This window comes from Pongo abelii, chromosome 18, assembly GCF_028885655.2.
Source record: "Pongo abelii isolate AG06213 chromosome 18, NHGRI_mPonAbe1-v2.0_pri, whole genome shotgun sequence".
Lineage (NCBI taxonomy): Eukaryota > Metazoa > Chordata > Mammalia > Primates > Hominidae > Pongo > Pongo abelii.
In genome coordinates, this window is record NC_072003.2 from 50,618,139 (window position 1) to 50,637,452 (window position 19,314).

General features: G+C 42.4%; 1 long non-coding RNA gene across 1 annotated transcript; it reads right to left on the reverse strand.

Annotated features, from left to right (window-relative positions):
• Nucleotides 1-801: 801 nt before the first annotated feature.
• Nucleotides 802-5,388, reverse strand: LOC129050786 (uncharacterized). Its single transcript, XR_008514565.1, has 3 exons — nt 4,940-5,388; nt 2,618-2,708; nt 802-2,018 (listed from the first exon to the last, which is right to left on the reverse strand). It is a non-coding gene; the product is annotated as an uncharacterized LOC129050786 (long non-coding RNA).
• Between the last annotated feature and the right edge of the window lie 13,926 nt (nt 5,389-19,314).

Sequence of the window (19,314 nt, forward strand, 5' to 3'; positions counted from 1 at the left end):
CTCTCCCAGTGTCTCTGGGCAAGCGAATGTGGGCAATGTCTGTAATCCTATTTCTTCGTTTGTAAATTGCAATTCTAATCTCTGCTCCTCCCACTTCACAAAGTAGTTTTGAGGGCCAAATGACATGATAGAGTACATGAAAGCACCTAGCCAAATATAAAGCACCACATAAACAGTAATTTGTGTTATTGTGTTATCACATCCAGCTGGCACGCCAAACCCGTATCTTACTGGTGAAATTCAGCTGTTTCCTTGTCATGAAAAGAAGAACCATTAAGATGATCAGACAGAGGGGGGGAGAAAGAAAACCAACATTACTTAACTGAGGCTAGAATACTCTCTTATTGAGAAAGTTACATCATTTTAGACTTCTATGGTAAAGTTTCAATGGTTGCTTTATTTATTAGACATTTACTGGATATTTCCTATGTGCCTGGGAATAAAAAAGTAACTATAATAAGATTCTTGCTATCAAGGAGCTTAGTGTCCAGTAGAAGGAGATTGACAGGTAATTATATAAGTGCCCTAAAATGCTATAGGATCAGTGAAAGGTTTTTGCATATGGTGGCCTCAAGTGCAAGCAATAAAATGGTCCATTCTACTTGGTGCCCAGAGGTGCTTTAGAATAGGAACTTCTACCTAAGCTGCCTTCCCTCCTTCATGCAATCTAAAAAATGCTCATTGAGTGCATAACTTGTGCCTGGCCCTGCATACTGGAAGTAAAGCAGCCAGTTAGGTAGGCAGACAGAGCCCCTGCCTTCAGGGACCTTATATTTCAGAAGGAGAAACAGAAATGTAAGAGCAAACAGATACATGAAGAACAGGATTTCAGATGGTGACAAGTAAAATAAGGTGATGAATGAGGGAGAAATATTTAGAGAAATGGGAAAGGCCTTTAGAGTACCTACATTTACAAAAGCAGAAAGAAACAGGTGGAGTTCATTTTAAGAATATGCTTTATTTCAGCTAATGCAGTTTATCCTTGAACAGTGCAGAGGTTAGGGATGCCAATACCCCACACAATCAAGAATCTGCCTATAACTTTCGACTCTGCCCAAACTTAACTACTGTCCAAAAATGTTAGCATACTGTCGATCAGAAGCCTTACTGATAGCAGAGTTGTTTAACACATATTTTGTATGTTATAAATATTATATACCACTGTATCCTTACAACAAAATAAGCTAGAGGAAAGAAAATGTTGTTAAGAAAATCACAAGGAAGAGAAAATATATTTACTATTAATTAAGTGGAAGTAGGTCATCATGAAGGTCTTGATCTTCATCATCTTCATGTTGAGCAGGTTGAGGAGGAGGAGGAGGAAGTGCAGGGTTTGTCTTGCTGTCTCAGGGGTGGCAGAGGCAGGAGAAGATTCACTTATAAGCAGACCTGTGCAGTTCAAACCCATGCTGTTCAAAGGTCAACTGTATATCCAAAATGTTATCACTTCCACATGCAACCAATATAAAAATATTAATGAGACATTTTGTCTTCTTTTTTCATACTCAGTCTTTGAAATCCTGTGTGTGTCTTGCACCTAGGGCACATCTCAATGTGTCCTTGCCACTGTGCAAGGGCTCAAAAGCCAGGTGTAGCCACTGGCCACTGTACCCAACAATGCAGCTCCAGCTTCTCCATTAGACCAGGCTAAGTCTCCTCCTTTCTTTATTGCATGGGTGTCTTGGCTCTACTCTTAAACCCCATAAAAGGAATTTTTAAATTTAAATGTAATCTGCAAATGCCAACATTACCAGCAATGTGCTCTCATTAATTCCTGTAAGGAATATCCCAGAATTGACCTGTTGGGCATGTTGGAAGGACTGAGTCACAGTGTTGGTAAGCCATCCCTCACCAGGCAGTCCTTGGGGCAGGGACGGGTCAGGATGGGTCCAGCCTTTCAGAATGGGTACCAGGGAGCCAGCTGCGGGGATGGGCTGGGCTTGCTTTCTCTGTGAAGATCCCTCCTGGGCTGAGACTGGAAAAAAGGAGCTCATTTTTGTCCTGTAGTGGTTCTCACCCTGGCAAAGAGGAAAATGAAAATGAACACTTTGAAATGCTAATTATTTAATCTCTGCCAATGTTGGCTGCTTCCAGCGGAGGCTCATGCTCATTTGTAAAATGAAACCATTTTAGGAAATAATCCAGGTCGGGAACGTGTGGCCCGAAGGAGGGCCGAGGCAGCCTTCCCTGAACCCCTCAGCCTTCCAGCAGGCTTGCATGTCCTCCCTGTGGGATTAGGCTGCTCTCCTGGCTCCTGCTAAGCATCTCTCATGAAGCCTCTTTAGTTTAGAGAATTTTGCCAGCAGAATGCCATGGGGGTTGAGAGCTCTGATTTTAAGGGCAGAAAGACCTGACGACTTCTGCACTTCCTTCCTGAGAACCAAGCTGCAGTTTTCATGTCTCTAGAATTTTTCTCCCTAGATCTGTTTTGACAATCAGGTGACATCATTTATGTGGTGTGTGTGGCACTGCCGGTGTCCAACCTAGTCAGCACTCAGTACATTTTAGCCATTCTTAGTTTTATTGTCATTGTTAAAGAGGGTCTTAGTCAGTTTGAGCTGCTGTAACAGAGTACCACAGACTGGGTGGCTTTTAAACAACAGATATTTATTCTCACAGTTTTGGAGGCTGGAAGTTTGAGACCAGGGTGCAAGCATGGTCAGCTTCTGGTGAGGGCTTGCTTCCAGGTTGCAGACAGTCAACTTCTCCTAGTTTCCGCACATAGAGAAAAGAGAGTTAGCAGCTCTCCAGTGTCCTCTTAGAAGGGCACTAATTCCATTCATGTGGGCTCCACCCTTATGACTTAATTACCTCTCATGATTTAATTATCCCTCTAATTACCTTTAAATGCCATCACCTTGAGATTAGGGTTTCAATATATGAATGAGGGAGGGGGACAAACATTTAGTTCATTGAAGAGGATTGGCAATTGTGTGGTTATTTCTGACACACTATCATTTGTTTTGTTTTTGTTTAGTTTAAATTACTCCTAACTATAGAGAGAAAGAACTCTAGGACAAAATCTCTTCCTTTGGCCCATATAAACCTGTATTATTCTGCTAGGTCTGCCATAACAAAATACCACATTCTGGGTGAATTAAACCACAGAAATTTATTTTCCCATAGTTCTGTGGGCTGGAAGTCCAAGATCAAGCTGTCTGCAGGGTTGATTTCTCCTGAAGCCTCTCTTCTTGGGTTGCAGATGGCTGCCTAGAATAGCCTAGTCCCTGTGTGCTCATATTCCTGGTATTTTTCTCCTTTTTCTTATAAGGACACCAGTCCTACTGGATCACAGCTCTACCCTGATGACCTCATTTGACCTTAATTATCTCCTTAAAGGCCTTTCTCCAAATGCAGTTATATTGGGGATTAGGGCTTCAACACAATGAATTTTGGTGGTGGTTGTGGGGATACAATTCAGTCACATAACAAAGCCGAATCCCAAGTCTCACATAAAAATTCAAAGTATGGGACAATGCTAACAGAGAATTAAAGAATGACATTGCATTCCTCAGTTCTTTGGAATACACACCTGAGATTTCTCCCCAAATCTAATCACATATATAACAGTGTTTTTCAAACTTCAGGCATTTAACTACCATCTTTATGTTTTACCATACTCACAGTCCCCCACACTATAATTTATTTTTAGTATCTTTCTTGAAATTGACTTTATATTTAACTTAAATATATTTATTTTAAAAATAAACTTGGATCACTACCCAGAAATGAAAACTTCCTTGCTGTTCATAAATAAAGTGATGATCAACTAAATCAGTGAATAAAAGAAATGACACTGAATTCTTCCTACTGTGTTATTTGACAAACACAAAGCACTTACTAAATGCAGACACTATCTAAGAACTTTATAAACATAATACAGTGTATTCCTCTTCCCTTAAAAATAATAAGGTCACTCTCCTTTGCTTATTTTATCGAGGAAGAAAGTAAGGCACAGAGATGTTAAATAAGTGCCCAACGTCACACAGCTAGGAATCCAGACAGTCTGATTCCACAGCTCTTAACCATTAAATTGTATTTACTTAAAGGCTAATTTCTATAGATTTCATGGTGAAAACACCTGGAGATTACTCGTCTACATTCTCAGGATGAAAATTTCAAAGTCACATCAAATAAACTAAAAATAATCTTTGATTCTAAGACCAAATCTGAAGAGTCTGGCTAAGAGCTAGATGCCCTGACTTCAGGAAAACATTTCAACTGAGGCTTTTCTGACTAGGAAGTCCTTGGGGGATCCTTTACCCCAGGTGTCTTTTCCTATTAGGCTACAAGAGACACAAGATTGAAAAAGAGAAGCAATTCGGAGGTGGGGGTGGAGAGGCTCACTCATGGCTCTGTCTCTGGGGGCCACGAAAGCATCAGTTTACCACATAGCTGAAACAAAACATGATTGAAGGATCCCTGGCAGAAGTCTCCACCTTGCAAAGCCCATTGAACCAATTACCAGAATCATCTTGAGTGCCTCTCTGACCACACTAGGCTCCTGGCAGAACTTTCCTTTTAGATAACTGATTTAGCACCAGATAGCTAATATTGTTCACTTGTGTTGACTTGCACATTCTCACACACACACACACCCACATAAAATTCACATATTAATTTATCTTTACCACAGTGCTTGAGATTTTATATGTATACATATATGTGTATATATAATATGTATATGTGTGTATATACATATATATGTGTGTTTATATGTATCAAGCACTCTGGTAAAAATAAATTTACGATGCAAAAATGAGATTATTTCTGTAATATATGTCATTTTGGCATTGTGAATTTATTTTTACCTGAGTGCTTGACAGGTTATATACATATACACGTATATTATTATATGAGTAATATAAATACAATATAATATATCAGATACTTTTAGCCCTAACTCTATCCTAGGAGAAACGAGAAGATAGAATGTTACCTCCTTTCTTCTTTTAGCTCAGCTAAGAGCCCAAGCCAGGCTGTGGCAAAGGAAGTCGTCATTTTAAGGTGAAGACAGGTGAGCTCACCCCAGGCCAAAGCCCAGCCAGCCCCACATTTGTCCCAGAATCCAGGGTGAGAAAAACCAGCGATTGGCCATTCCTAGTGGCTCCCACCTGTTCCCAGTCCTGCCATTCGGCAGGTCAAACTAGCAAGAGATCGCGGGCATTTGACCCCTGGGCCCAGATAACTCTTTCAAACCCCGTGTTCCACGTTGCCACTTTGTCCCGGAAGGCTGCCTTGGAGGTCTGCCCTGGCATTCAGACGGCCATTTGTCCCCTAGCAGGCCCAGCCAGTCGCCTGTTGCTGTCAGCGGGGGACTCCGGCCTGGCAGTTTCATGCCTTAAAAGTAGTTTTGTGCAAATGAGCTCCTCCCAGCCCCCCTGGAGCCCCCACGGCCCACAGGATTTCCAGGCACCGGAGAAAAGAAGCTGGTTTGATTTAAGCACACAGAGGGTTTGGGAGCTGGGGGTGGGGGGGGCAGTGTTTATATTTTCTGCCTCCATTAGGATGGGTGGCTGAGGGGTAGGGAAGGTGGGGGCCGAGCAGAGAGAAACTTCATTTATATGTTAATAGTTGCCAGCACCCGGGCTAAACTGACAGAACTATTTCATGGGAAACTGACAAATTTTGTCAGCCAGGCTGTGCGTCCACATCTCAATGGAGCAATAATCTTGATTAGCAAAACAATTGGGGGCCTCCGGGTTCTCTCTCAGGTTACACTTAGCCAATGTGAGGAAGGCTGGGCCTTCAAGCTTGAACACATTTTCAAAAGCCGCCGAGTTTAGGCAAATGAAGGGAACCGTTGGGGTGGGGGCGGGGGGAGGGAGGCAATGGACAAAAGGGGTTAATTTGATTGACCGAATCTTCATAGTCTTATAACAGTCATTTACTTAGCAAGTAATTCCGCAAGAAACCAGTGGCGCCGACAGGAAATTGGAGTGCAGGATCTGTTTGCCCCAGATGTGTGGGAATTTTAGCCGCCTCCTACCTCCACTTGCCAACCCTGGAAAAAAAATTCGCATCCCCCTTGGGGCCCTAATTACCACATGCAGAATAAGTCACTGTCTAAAAATACACACATACACACACACACACACACGCACACGCATGCTCCACACCCGCAAACAGAGTCACTGCAGTCCACTGCCGTTACCTCATCTTGACTCAGGATTCGTCTTCATTTTTATTATTAGTTCATTGTATTGCTAATTAAATGTGGAACATGGTGACTTATTCCCCCTTCTAGAACAGGAACTCGGACCACTTCAAAAGCTCCGGTTGCTTTATTTTCAGTCTGACCAACTGGCCCTGTTTCTGTTTGTAAACATACACTCAGGAAGGGCTGCGGTTCCCCCATCTGCCTGGATACCAGGAGAATCCTTGAGAAAAGGCTGTCCCCACTTGGGCGGTGAATGAGAGGAATACACACAGATTCCACACCTCCCCAGTGGGAAGCTCTTGCCCACTGTTAGACTAATCCTGCTACCATCCATTGCTGAGGCCTCCTGGAAAAGCAATGGTTCAATGCGATGTGATGAATTAATTTATTTTAAGCTTTTTACTTTGAAATAGTTGTAGGCTTACCAACATGGTACAACGAGGTCCTGTGTACCCATTACTCAGCTTCCCCTAATGATGACATCTCAGGTAATTAGTGTGCATTACCAAAACCAGAAAATGTGTTGGCATAGTACAATTAACTAGACTACCGACCTTACACAAATGTCCCTTTTTCTTTTTCATGCACTCATTTGTTTTTCTTTTGCTTATCTTTGTGTATCATTCTATGACTCACTTATTTTTTAATGTAATCACTAAACCAGTCCTGGGATTTCAGAGATGGAAATATCATGGTAATCACTTCATCCTACCCTTCTCTTCAATCCTCCTCCACCCTTCCAACAATCACCTCCCTACCCCGCTCTAATCTTGAGTTCCCTCAGGAAAAAACAAAAAACGAAAAAACAAAAAACCCTTTAAGAAATCATCAAGCTACTGCTTACACACTTCAGACAGGAGACACATTACCTCTTGAGTGAAGCTGACTTTTCTTGTTTGACAGTTCACATGAAGACCCAAATTTTCCCTGTCTCTAGTGGCTCCTCAATGACTCAAACACTACCATGGAGCTCTGAATTAAGTCAGTTGAATACAGTAGTCGTCAACCTTGGTTGAACCTTCAAATTACCTGCAGAGTTTCTGAACACCCCAGTGACAGAGTGAACCCCAGACCACTTCTATCACAATATCTGCAGGTGGGACCCAGGCCCCAGTATTGTTTCTAAAGTGTCCCAGTTGATCACTGTACCCAGTTGAGGACTGCTTCATGCAAATCCTTCAAGGAGTTGAAGGTATCCCACATCCCACATAAGTAGGGTTGCCTGATAAAATACAGGGCACCCAGTTAAATTTGAATTTCAGATTTTAAAAAAACCTGGCTGGGCATAGTGGCTCACACCTGTAATCCTAGCACTTTGGGAGGCAGAGGCGGGTGGATCACCTGAGGTCAGGAGTTTAAGACCAGACTTACCAACATGATCAAATCCCATCTCTGCTAAAAATACAAAAATTAGCTGGGTGTGGCAGTGTGTGCCCATATTCCCAGCTACTAGGGAGGCTGAGGAAGGAGAATCACTTGAACCCAGGAGGCAGAGGTTGCAGTGAACCAAGATTGCACCACTGCACTCTAGTATGGGCGACAGAGCAACTCTGTCTCAACAACGAAAACAACAACAACAAAATCCAACATTTTAGTGTAAGTATATTCCAAATGTTGCACAGGACATATTTATACTAAAAGTATTCATTGTTTATCTGAAATTCAAATTTAACTGAGTGTCCCATATTTTTATTTGCTAAATTTGGCAACCCAACACACTAACCTTCTCCTCTCCAGGCTAAACATCCTTATTTTGGCATCTAACATGTTTCCAAAACACTTCACCAGTCTGTCACCCTCTAGAGTAATGAACTGGGGTTTTGCACTTGCTTTCTGAGAGTGGCTCCAGTGACTGGTCCCTTAGTTTTGGCCTCCTATATTAGCTCTTTGTACCTTGAGACTGGTGTGGGACTTTTCTGCACAATAGACTGCTATGGGCTCTTTCTTTCCTTGGGTCTTTCTGGGCACCAAATGTGGGAGAGTGAGGGGTTACCCAGGCAGCTCCTTATTCCTTGGATAACCTGATCCACATCAGGGTACATGTTATAGCTACTCAAAGTGTGATTCTTCGATAAGAAGTATCAGGATCACCTGGGAGCTTGTTAGTGTAGGGGAGGACAAATTTGCCCCCTACACTCTTAGGTTCAATTACTGGGGGCCTGTTAATTAAACAACAACAGACAGATAATATACAAGAGAAAATACACACATTTTGCTTAATTTAATTTTAATTGCTATTTATGTCTTTATTTATTTCTTTATTTTGAGACAGGGTCTCACTCTGTCACCCAGGCTGGAGTGCAGTGGCACAATCATGGTGATAGGGAGAGGAAGCAGAGAAATTCTGGGCAGACAGGGGCAGGTCCCCGCTGAAGCCCCACCTTTGAGCCAAAAGGCCTGAGACTGCGGCCCACAGTGAGAACTTACATCCCTGTTTTCAAGCTTAAATGTTGCCTTTTCCTAAGCCACACATGGCTCTACTGTGCCCCATCCTGTGCCTATAAAGACCCCAGCCTGAGCTGGCAGAGAGGAGAAGCAGCTGGATGCCAGAGACTATGGCTGGCCATTGGAGAGAAGTGGCTTGACTTCAGAGGGACAGCTTGATGGTGTAACTTTGGAGAAGAATCCAACTGGAGATGGCTGGACTTCAGGGGAAGATTACCTACCACCCCTCATCCTCTTTTCAGCTCTCCTTCCCACTAAGATCCACTTTCCTCAGCAATAAAATCCCTCACATTTATCATCCTTCAATTCGTTCATGAGACCTCATTTTTCCTGGATGCTGGACTAGAGCTCAGGAGCCACAAGTGTGGATACAAAAGGCTGCCACACTGGCCCTTTGCCCTCACTGGCAGAGAGCAGCCATGGGCCCACCAAGCTGTTAACACTTAAGCTGTCTGTGGATGGCAGAGCTAAAAAGAGCACTGTAACATACTCTGTGGGGCTTCAGGGGTCACAGGAACCTCACATGGATGCTGCCATGGGACACGCACGGTATTCACTCCTGCTGGCATCCAAAAGTGCTCACTCCGTCTCCTGCACCTGCTCACCTGCACGCTTCCTCCCATGAGGGGTGGTATACAGCAGGTCTGAGTGGAGTTTGATCTGGCTGGCACCGGTTCCCACCTGGTTTGCTCAAGTGCTCCTTCCTGCAAGGAGTTGACAGCAGTGGGCTGAGTAAATGAGGCACCCCATCACAAGTCTTGTGAAGGTGTTAGGGAAATATCCTGCTTCAATGGCTAACTGCAGCCTCAACCTCTTGGGCTCAGGTGATCTTCCCACCTTAGCCTCTGGAGTAGCTGGGACTACAGTACAGGCAGACACCACCATGCCTGGCTGATTTTTGTATTATTTGTAGAGATGGGGATTCACAGTATTGCTGAGGCTGTTCTCCAGTTCCTGGCCTCAAGCAATCCACCTGCCTTAGCCTCTCAAAGTGCTATGATTATAGGCATAAGCCACCAGGCCTGGCCTAGAAGATAAACAAATGTTATTGACATGTGCAGAACATACACCTGGGAGAACTCAGTGATGAGAAACCCAAAGGAGTGTTTAGAATTTGGAGGTCTGTAAACCTAAATTAGTAGGTCAAGAGAGAAGGGAGAAGGGGCATTTATGGAAAAGCAAGTGACTTTTTGGAAAGATAAATAGACCCTAAGGAGAATAAATAGGAGATATGACAGTCTTGTGACAATGTCTGTTTGGGTGTGGTGCCAGCTTTTCCTCTCCAAGAAAAGAATATTAGAATTACTCCTAAGGGAGGGACTTATGACAATTAAGTTTTTTGGGAAAGGCTTTGCTTTTATACAGATAAAGGATTTCCGGATCTAAAATGCCTTCAGCCCTAAAAGATTCTTATGCCAAAATAGCATATTTTGGGATTGCATAGCTTGATCTTCTTCATTAAAAATGCAGAATAGCAGGCCCCACCCCAGTCCCACTGAATCAGAATCTGCATTTTATCTAGATCCTCAGGTGATTCTCATTCACATTAACCTTTGACAAGCACAGTCGTAACTACAGCTTTTGTAAATGCAGCTTGTAGCACATAGTTACACTTGCTATCTAAGAAAGTCTTGATCTGTCTTAAATATATGGGTTTTATGGGGTATATAGACCCTGTGGGTATGTGTAGGCTTCCTGCAAGAGGTGAGCATTCTTCACTGCACTCATCTGGGGAGAGGAAGCAGAAAACAGATGTCTTAGCCTGTCTCTGTTGCTATAACAAAATACCTTAGTCTGGGTAATGTATAAATAATAGAAACCTATTGCTTACAGTTCTGGAGGCTAGGAGGTTCAAGATCAAGGTGTCAGCAGATTCGATGTCTGGTAAAGGCTCTCTGTCTGCTTCCATGATGGCACCTGGTTGCTGCACCCTCTGGAGGGGACAAACATTGTGTCTTTACAAGGTGGAAGGGACAGAACAGCCAGGAAGCTCTTTGAAGCTTCCTTTATGAGAACATTAATCCCAACATGAGAGTGAAACCTTCATGACTTTATCATTTCTCAAAAGGCCCCACTCCTTAATACTTTTGTAGGACTTTCTCCTTAGTTTAGCTAAAAATGGGATCCTAGTCCCATGACCATGAAAAATTAGGCTCGTAGACACTTTGAGGGTTGAGAAGGGTAGGGTGCATTGGGTGAAAAGGAAAAAAATGGGAAATGAGGACTGTCAGCAAAACCAGAGTCCTGCTAGTGGGCTTCCAGGCTCTCAGATTAAATCCCAGCTTCCACCCCCAAACAGGAGAGGCCAGGCTCCTGCCCCCTAAAAATGGTATGAACTTCCATGGCTCCACCCCAGTGCACACTACTCCCAGTGCGCAGGCCGGTTAGAGGTTCTCCTGGGACGCCTTTATACTTGGCTGCCTCAATACCATCACTTTGGGGCTTATGTTCCAACAGATGAATTTTGGAGGGACACACATATTCAAACCACAGCAATAGGAATGCGAGAGATAGATCCTGGGTCAGCAGGAGCAGGAACTCCAGTCTATCTTTGGCCTTGATCTTGCATCCTTATGTGGTAGAAGGGAGCTCTGGCAAGGTAGTCGATGGTACTTCCAGGGGATAAGGAGCCAGGAGGAGCTGCTCACAATGAGAATTTGCCAATCTGAACAAGCCAGGTAGCCTTATTCCCTGGCTGTCTCTGTGTTTATTTTTGCCACCTCATCTTAGAGCCATGAGGAATTACAGGAAGGGTTTGTCCACAATTAGGAGACAGAAACAGTGGGCAGTAGCATTCCCTCTCATCTCAACCCAGGCCAGTGTGGAGTTTACAGAAACACTCAGGAATAACCACCAGAAAAAAGTAATGCTCAGGTATAAGAGTCCCAGCTGCAAAGCTTCACCCTCCATCCTCATGTAGAGAGTCTCCCGTCACTTGCTAACATTGAAAAAACAGTTTTATTTTATAATGGAAGGTGGCAATTTTCATAAGCTTCTTGAAAAGTTTTACAGTTAACTCCTGGGAAATATAGACTTGGAGTCATCTTTTCTATTTCCCCAGAAGCTGAATTCGGTTCTAAGAAATAGGAAGGTCCCCAAAGTATACTTGCATGTAATTTGCATTTATATTCTCTACATCCTCTGGCTTTAAGGTGGAGGAAACAGCACATCACCCTTTCCAAAATTTATGCTTCATCTTTTTTAATTAATAAAGGCCAGCAGGCTTTATTGTTCAGCATTTGAGGCCAACACTCCAAATTGCAAATCGTCATATATCAGGTGGATGTATTAATTCAACCTAAGTTTTCCTTTGTTTCCTTTGTTTTCTACTTTATCAGATTCTAACATGCTAAAGTTTGAAGAGATCTTAGAAACCATTGAATTCAGGGGATGACAAAAAGATCTTCTTTTGATTCAACTGTGGTAGAATGAAGATTGTGTTAAGAGGAATTTGAGACTATGTCTCAGCTTAGCAGAATATAAAAAAATGCTGTGATTGATTAGTGATGTCTGCATGGGCAAGCAGTGTGGAAGTGGCAACTCCATGCCAGGCATTGAGCAGTGCAAAGCTGGGCCCATCCCTCATTTTATAGGTGAGGAACCTGAGTACTAGAGAATGGAAGTGATTTAAGCTCATATAGAAAGCCATTAGCACAGCCAAGATGTTGATCTCTTGACTTCAATCTATTTCCATTATGCAACTGTCGGCCTCTAGTATCCTGTTTGGTCATCTGCACTACAGGTTAATTGCTAAAACTCTTATTTTCTTGGTATCTTATAGATACAAAAATAGGCAGAGAGTAACTTCCAACTGTCAATCCACTGAGCACACATAGTAAAAACTCAAAACTTTTTGAATGGATTAGGAAAATGATCCTTGTACACATACTAATATCACAAAATAAGTGGGTCATGGGTTAAATTTTCAGGAACATGTTTATAATGGTGCTAATGATTTTAAAGGTACACATTTAAGAATGAATGATTTATCATTATTTTGCTTCATATACAGAAGAACACTCTGAATCCCAAACATCTGACTTAAAATTGCATGCCACTAATCACAAAGAAGAGTACCAGATGAGGAAATATAAATAAACTGTACAAATCTTTTTCCACTTTTATGAAAACAGCTCAAAGAGCAGGTTGTAAGAGAGGCAGGTGAACAATGACTTGTTTGTTCAGTTTTTTTAATTTAAAGAAACAAGCTGCTGTTTTCATGTGATGCAGAGCTGTGGATTGTGTAGGAAAGCATGATCAATATATAGTAATGTCGAGATTAATTAGTTAATTACTTTTATTATTTATTATTATGTATTCTACTCATTTTTCCCCTGGAAAGAGAACTTTTTTTTTAACAAAGCTTGTTCTCCAAAGGCTGAAGGAACTTAGCCACTTTTGCACTGGGTTGGAAGCTATGGCAAGAATCAAACTTACCCTTCCACTATCCTTTTATAATAAGAAAAGTTTGATCTTGGCACATTGTTCCCCAGCCAAAAACTACATTTCCCAATTCCCTTTGCTGCTAGTTGTGGCTATGCAGCCAGGTTCTGGTTGATGGGAAATGAGAACTGATGTGTGCAACTTATTCCTCACAACTTTAAAAGGGAAAGAGTGTGCTCTCTTTCCTCAAATTCCTTTCCCCCTTTCTCTCAGTGAAACGTAGATGTTGCAGGAAGAATTTGGATGGCAGCTATCTCAACCATCACGAAGGAAGCTGCATGTCAGGTTGAGAGACAGTAGAATGAGTTTGTGTCCCTGATGCCACTGAGGTACCATAAGCCACTGGACCATTTGGAGGAAGAAATTATGATCTTGTTTAAGCCACTGCATTTGGGGAGTTATTATTGGCAGAAGCTGAGCATGGATTGGTTACTACATCTGAGGAGCATTTATTGCACCATCTTGAATGCAGGTATTTTTCAAGGTCTCTTAATGTTAGAGTAAGCAGAGAGCCAGAAATGAGCAGGGAAGGGAGCCCCTGGGAATAGAAGTCCTGGAGATGATGCCCACCTACTGACAGCAAAAGACAATGGCTACATTGGCTACTTCTGGCCTTGTGGTTGGGCTCCTCTGGCTCTAGAGGGGACTTATCAGGCCCTAGCCACAGATAACCATGCTAGGGATTTTCTCCACTGATAAGCATGCACACTCCTCCAAAAACTCGCCCTAGAGCAGCCTTTTGCTCATTATAATAGTAAAAACTACATCCCTGGGTGGAGATTTTAGATGCTAATGAGACATGTGTACTAGCAACGTATAACCACAGAGCATGCACACCCAAAGGGACTTCCCAAAATATGGTTGCAAGTGACACCTCCTCGTGCCCCTTCATGAATAATCATCTAAGATTCTCCTAAAGAGAGGCCCCCAGCACTGACTGCTGTTGGCTCATTCTTTCCAGTGGCCTGTGGCTCATTCTTTTGAGCAGCCTGCTCCACCTTGTCTTTCAGGGTGTACTGTCTTTTTAAATAAAACACTGCTACTATTATACTATTTTTCCAGCCAGAACAGTCCAAAGCTTTTTCCACTCCTCTCTAGGAATGTACTTTGTCTTCCTTCAATAAACTCTGCTACTAACCATTGCTATGTGTCTCTTGGTTGAATTCTTTCTTCCAAATTAGACAAATACCAAGGATTCCCACACTTCTTGGTAACATGTAGATACTCCTAACCCACATTCATGTTTCCAATAATTGGGAAGCATCAGATCATGATCCACTATCTTCTAGGTACCTACATCATATGAGTTATACGTTGAAAATCTTCATTCGTTGAAAATTTCTCAATAGGAGAAATTGAGAGGCAGCCCTTCACTGTCACTAATCAGTTCCTTTTATCCCTAGGTTGAAGAACGTTAGTGATTTTCCATTGTGCTTAGACTAAAGCCCAATTCCTTACATGGCCTTGAAAGTTGTGATTTTGTCCCTCCCTACCTTCCCACCATCACCTCCTATCACTCCCTTCTTACCCACCCTCTCTGCTCCAATGCTGTGGCCTTTTTCATTTCATAAATGAGACTTGGCAGTTCCTTCAATGTGGCCTTCTATTCCCTAAGATCTCCCCATGGCTGGCTCTTTCTTCCCGTCAATGGCTGACTTAAAAGGTCAACTCTTCAGACAGCAAACCTACGTGAAGTCCCATCTAAAATACATCTGAAGTGCCCCTTCACTTCTCTTTCCTTCATTTTTGTTTCCCATTTTTACCGTGGAGTTATCACCAAGAGAAATTGTCTGATTGGTTCATTTTCTTGGTGTCTTATATTAGTCAGTGTTTTCCAGAGGGACAGAACAAATAGGATATATGTATACATAAAAGGGAATTTATTATGGAGAATTTGCTCACATGATTACAAGGCAAAGTCACATAATCGGCTGTCTACAAGCTGGGGAAAGAGAAAAGCTGGTAGTGGCTTGGTCCAAGACCAAGAGAATCAAAACAAATGAAGCCAACAATGCAGTCTTCAGTCTGAGGCTAAAAGCCTGAGAGTCCCCCACAAACCACTGGTGCAAGTACCAGAGTCCAAAGGCCAAAGAATCTGGAGTCTAATGTCCAAGGGCAGGAGGGGCAGAAGCAAGCATCCAGCACAGGAAGAAGAGGAAGCCAGAAGACCCAGCAAGCAAGGACATCCCACCTTTCTCTGCCTGCTTTGGTCTAGCTACACTGGCAGCTGATTGGATGGTGCCCACTCACATTGAGGGTGGGTCTACCTCTTCACTGACTCAAATGCCAAACTCCTCTAGCAACAGCCTCTCAGACACACCCAGAAGCAATACTTTGCCAGCCATATAGGCATTGTTCAATCCAATCCCATTGATCTATCACACATCTCTTTCTCCTATGGGAATGTCAGCTTTATAATAGTACGGCTTACTATCCCAGTGTCTATGAAAGTGCCAGCACATAGTAGGTGCTCAATAAATATTCATTGAATAATTACAGACTGAACCCTTATGAGGTATGTACCATTGTTTTCCACAGTGGACAGCTGAAGATAGGAAGGGAGGTTCACAGAGCTCTCTCAAAGCCTAGCATGAGAGCACTGACTCAATGTACTGCCCTGTTCTGTAGACACTAGGCTCTTTCCTTCTAGGAACTAATCTAGATTCCTTGAAATTATCTGTCAGTAGCTTGCCTATATTACAGTCTCCATGAATGTCTATTAATTTACAAGGTGAATCCACTAATGGGGCAGTCAGAGATCATAATACATTTACATATTCAAATGTAAAGGCAGACAGCTGTGGCCAAGTCTTTTTTTGGTCTGTTTTGCATCTGAGTGTGGAAAAAAAATATGTTTTTGAACTTGGCTTTTGAGTCAGACTTGGCTGCTGATGATAAATGGCAAAGCAGTTCTGATCTTATCTGGACAGTTTTTCCATGAAATATAAAGGGAGAAAGAAGCCAGAATAAAGATCCGAAATAAATATATTGACAGAATTCAAAGAAAAGATAATAGATTTACTCATGTTCCTGGCATCATTGGTTAGTGGGAAAGGAGGCTTGCCTAGCCAGAAATGTGTTTGGTTATAGATTAATAATCCAAGGTACAAATGGTTCCGGACAATTTAGAGAAAACATAAACTACAATATTCAACAAACTGGAGTTCAAAGGTTTGTGGAATTTGCTAAGTGTTCTAGGTCATACATTTTTCAAAAGTGATGACACAATATGGAGTTCTTGAACTTTGCAACACAAATAGCAAGTAGATTTTTGCCTGAATCTCATTAAAGAATTGTGCAACTATTATTAAAAAAAAAAAAAAAAAAGAGAAAGAAAGAAAGAAAGAAAAGGAAGGCAGGGAGGAGGAAGAAACAAAGTGGAAAGGTTAGAAAATGCCAACTGTCAAGTTGCTGAAAATCGAAGAATAATCTCATAATTCTACTGTAGGAAGTGTGCTTTTAGTTCATATTCTGTGTTGCATGGTGGTTGCAAGCATGGTTTCCGGGTCACTCTGCAGATCCCCATCTGCCTCTGATCCTTATTGGCTCTATAATCTGGGACAAGTGATGACGCTTAGTTGATAGAAATATTGTTTATGTACTATGAGCTATGACAGGCACATTTAACTTCTTCCTGAATCCACTCTTACTGCTCCAGTCTGTTCTCTATGTTACAGAAAGAGAGTTACCTTTATAATACAGATAAAGTCATGCCTCGATGTCTTTGCATAAAGATGAAGACCACAGTTCTTACTCTTCCTCTGTCGCAGTCTACTCAGGTACCTTCTTGTTCTCTGTGCTCCAAGCCACACTGGACCTTTCCAGTTTCCTTCAATATGCCGTACTTCCTGCCTCAGGGTCTTGGCAACTGCTCTTCCCTCTACCTAGAATTCTCTTTCTCATCCTTTTGATTCCAACTGAATTACAAAGTCTTCAGAGAATGGTCCTTCTCCATCTTTCTGATCTGCTCCTTTCTTGCATGTACACAGGTGAACTTTGACAGTGAATTGTCAAACCAGTGGGTATTGTCCACTCTCCAACTAGACTGGGGGACAGAAGTGGCTTCTGACTTGGTCACTACCTCCCTAACACTTAGCACAAAGCCTTGCACATTGACAAGCACTCAACAACCACTGCAAGATTGAAGAGACTGAATGCATCATGGCCTCAGCTGGTCCAGGTCCTCATCTGTGAATGCTGGGAAGACATTACCTTTCTCATAGGTTCACAGAGAAGATTGAATGAGAGAAAAGTATGCAAGGGCTTTGTAAACCATGAAGGGCAATACATGAGTAAGGGATGACTATAATTTTTAGGTATCTGCTGATGATCATTTCAACTGCAAGTGATCCGAAATGTAACTCAAATTAATGGGTTTAGTCTGAAAAAGGGAATTATTTGGCATACACAACTGATTAGACTGGGCAAGAAAGGTAGGATTCAGATGCTGAAATGGCATCATCTGAATTCTCTCTCTCTCTCTCTCTCTCTCTCTCTCTCCTTTGTGCATTTCCCTCCCTGCTTTCCTACGTTCAATCATTGGCCAGGCTTTCCCATTGTGGTGATGACCAATAGATTCAGGTTACATTACGTTATACCAGCCTAGCACTCCCAGGGCAGAAAGAGAGCCCTTTTCTCTAAAGTTTCAGCAAAGATCTATGAAAAATTGTCTTTGGCTCACCTTAAGCACATGACCTCTCTGAGTAGGTCACTCTGGAGAGGGGGATGCACTGACAGAAGGGCCAGGTCTAGGTTACACAACACCTTCAGATCTTGTGGATGGCATTAGTCACCAGGAACTCCATGGACTGAGAAAAGGAAAGTGCAAAAGAAAAGTGAATGTTTGTGCAAAAGAAAAGTGAGTGCTATTAACAAAAGCAGAAACAAATGCAGACTGGAGAAATCAACAAGCATCCTCTATGGAGACTCACCAGTTCAAATGAAGGATTTTTTTTTTTTTTTTTTTTTTTTTTTTTTTTTTTGAGACTGAGTCTTACTCTGTCACCCAGGCTGGAGTACAGTGGTGCGATCTCAGCTCACTGCAACCTCCACCTCTCAGGTTCAAGCGATTCTCCTGCCTCAGCCTCCAGTAGCTGAAATTAGCCACCATGCCTGGCTAATTTTTGTATTTTTAGTAGAGACAGGGTTTCACCATGTTGGCCAGGCTGGTCTTGAACTCCTGACCTCAAATGATCCACCTGTCTCGGCCTCCCAAAGTGCTGGGATTACAGGCATAAGCCACAGTGCTGGCTAAATGAAGGAATTTTTGGCTCCCATCTCCTCACTCTAATCTTATTGTGTCAGTTGAGTTCTGTCTTTTCTCCCACATGATGGAAAGGCAATGCAAATCATATTCCACAGCCATCTTCACATAAAATAACATTGCCTGGGGAGGTCTTGCTCTGAGTTGGGAAGAAGGAGGTCGGGGAGGTGTACAGGAGAAAGCAAGTGAAGTGATTCGGTCCTCTATGCATTAAAGCGGGTAAGATCAGAGTAGTCACATTCATCTCATACATCTGAATCCCCATAAAAGATAAGGTAAACCCTGTAAGAAGAAAAATGCCCCAGGCCCTCAAATTTGGGGTTCCTAGGAAACAAGCATATTAGGGAACTCACTGGTGTTAATGAAAGAAAGAAATACCACCAAGCATCATTAGACAGTTGACTTTGTCATTCATTATCAGTGTGATACTGGATAAGTGTGGCACATGCTGACGGATAGCTGAGCCAATCGCTGTTCAACCTCCTTTTTCCAAGGGAGGAAGCTGTGGCCAATGAGATGTAAGAAAAAGTCACTGGGTGGGGCTTCTGGAGCTACAGCAACCATCTTGTAATAACGAAAGTGAACGGCGCACACAAAGTCTTTATGTAAAATCAAGAGGGTTTTTTGTTTGTCTGTTTGTTTGTTTGGGGTTTTAGCGTTTCCATGCTGGCTTAACTAGCTAGATAATGGCTATCAGTGTTACATATAATAACATTGATTTGCACATCACTTTCTGGTTCCTTTTCCATTTTCTCAAACTGGTGGGAGCCGTTTCTTGAGTATGGAGTGATCATTTAAAACAAGCTTGTCCAGCTCGGGACCTGTGAGCCACATGTGGCCCAGGATGGCTTTGAATGCAACCCAACACAAATTTGTAAATTTTCTTAAAACACTATGAGATTTTCTTGAAATTTGTTTCCTTTTTTGTTCAGTTCATCAGCTATCAGTAGTGTTAGGGTATTTTATGTGTGGCCCAGCACAATTCTTCCTCTTCCAATACGGC